At 28.9% G+C, this 2,292-nt stretch overlaps 1 protein-coding gene across 4 annotated transcripts in view; it reads right to left on the bottom strand.

Moving 5' to 3' along the window:
- Nucleotides 1-2,292, bottom strand: part of LOC108685393 (leucine-rich repeat-containing protein 70-like) — a 20,966-nt gene that overhangs the window by 6,270 nt on the left and 12,404 nt on the right. The window contains exon 1 of one of the 4 annotated variants that reach the window (XM_018190156.1): nucleotides 1,162-1,220. The exons of the other annotated variants lie outside the window; for them this stretch is intronic. The gene's annotated coding sequence lies outside the window, so the exon portion shown is untranslated. Of the gene's footprint in view, nucleotides 1-1,161; nucleotides 1,221-2,292 lie in introns of those variants that run through there. 4 annotated transcript variants of the gene reach the window in all.

Below are 2,292 nucleotides of genomic sequence, written 5' to 3'. Positions count from 1 at the left end.
ATAAATCCACTTTTAGTAATTATATAATAATGCAGAGAATAAATACATATAGTAAGAAATATAATAAAAGTTATCAAAGTATGAAACATGCATATAAATATACATATATTTATATGTATGTACACTTATAAATGAATATTTAATTTTTTGATAATCATTATTTACTGCTTATCTATATGCTTTATCTATACTTATCTGTACTTACAGAAACATGTCTGACGTATTCATTAAAACGACTAATTACAATAATTGTTATCACCACATCTTTGATTAACGAAATCCAATCTATAAAAATTGTATGTTACGTAAAAAAATTTCGAAGCATTTGTTCCAATAATACCTCGTTCGCGCACAGCTCTCTCATTCATTACACTTCATTACACTCCATAGGATGGCTATTTCATTAAAGAGCACCGAGGTCTCCTCGAACCTCGTTACTGTCGGATCGAATAGTTAGTAGGTAATCTGTAATCTGACCCTATCGTCGTGCGAATACATCGAGTCAATATAAGTGCATCAAGTGGCAAGTTTATGTGCGGAAAGTCGATATATACAAAAGTTTAAAAGTCTAAATATAAAAGTTTCTCAAAGCAACCTAAAAAGTAGCACATCTTTTAAACATCTGTTACATTTTTGTGTTGAAACTGTTATAACTACGTTTTTAAAAATTTTACAAGATATTTCTAAGTTATTTTCTTACATAGATATAACTTATTGCAAAAATTTTCTTGCTGTATAAAGATTTTCTCTGTAAATGGTTTCACAATCGAATTTGTGCTGTATGGAAATAATTGATCAAGATGTGATCAATTATTTCCATACAGCACAAATCTCCAAGAGACATCCTAAGACTTCCAGAAAACTTCCTTACATCTTCCAAGTTCTCAGGACATCCTTTGGCTAAAGTGCTGTGTGGATTAATATTAGACTGATTAGATGAAATGAAAATTTTTCATCATAAATATTATAATACTAATTATTAAAAACTAAGTGCTACATATACAAATAATCTTCTTTCTCGTCTTTCATTCATTACCTTTAAATTTCTCGTAGAAAGCGTAAGTAAATAACTTGTTAATTGATTTCTTTTTCCCACTGTACGCGCAACATATAATAGCACATGAAAGCGGAATGCTTTCGGAGGTATGTGTTTTTACGTACCACAAGAAAAAGGCCAACGAGACCGACTGTACTGACGAAGAAGAGACTCGCGCGCACTCGTCGGTGGACAGAGATAGATTGAACGGTCGGATTACCGAGAGCCGCGGTTAAATTAAATCATATCCGAGTGAACTCAGGGTTAAAATCTACCGAGGCGCGCTCTCGTTCATATGCGTGTTGTGGAACACATTTAGTTTTCGGGCCCCGTCGCTTATGACCTATTCATTTTTTATACGATTTCTTTGTTTTTTTTTATTTCTTTTCTTCTTTTTGATTTTTCAAAAGTTACTTACACATTCTGCTTTAGCAACTAAAGCAAAAAAAAGATTTTTTTAAGTAAACGTATTTTTAGTATAAAATAGTTTAAGCTAAAGTGTGTGTGTGTGTGTGTGTGTGTGTGTGTGTGTGTGTGTGTTGGCTTATAATATTTTAGCGTAAAAGCAATACTATAAATTTATATTTTTTGTAAAATTTCTAAAATATTGTTTCAATGTACTTAAAAACATTATTTTTTTAGTAGATATCAATTTTTCATATGATTATATTCATATATGCATGTAACTTTTGGAAAGAAATTAATACATATTTAAAAATTTTTTTTTGTTTTAAATATCTAATCGAAATGGAAGGATTAAAATGCAGAGAATATACACCTGAAATTAAAACTGAACTAAAACAATGACGAGTTCTTTTTCAATTCATTTAGTTTCAGCGAGTTTATATATTCATACCGTAGACAGTAATCTTTATGCTGATTCGTGACAATGATGATGCGACAATTGGAGCTTGTTATACAATGAAGAATCAAGATATAGTTTTCAATACGTGCCAGTTAGTCTGGTAAAAAAAATTATTTAAACTTTCATTCCAGCATTTTACAATGATTAATTATCAAATTAATTATCAAATTATCCATTTTTTAAGCATTTATAAAATCTATCTTTTAATTTTCCAGATTTAGATTTTATGATTAAATAAATTACATATTTTTACTCGTGTATTTTACATTGAGCCCTAAAAAAACGTAATTACATAAAAATCTGATTGATGAAATATTTATTTTACTTACTAAATTTATAATTCAGTTTCTATTCTTCTCTGCTATATAAAAAACATTGGATATTTTTTTAT

The sequence above is a fragment of the Atta colombica genome, unplaced genomic scaffold, assembly GCF_001594045.1.
Source record: "Atta colombica isolate Treedump-2 unplaced genomic scaffold, Acol1.0 scaffold153, whole genome shotgun sequence".
Lineage (NCBI taxonomy): Eukaryota > Metazoa > Arthropoda > Insecta > Hymenoptera > Formicidae > Atta > Atta colombica.
Note: the sequence above shows the minus strand (reverse complement) of the source record. Positions and strands in the feature narration are given on the sequence as shown.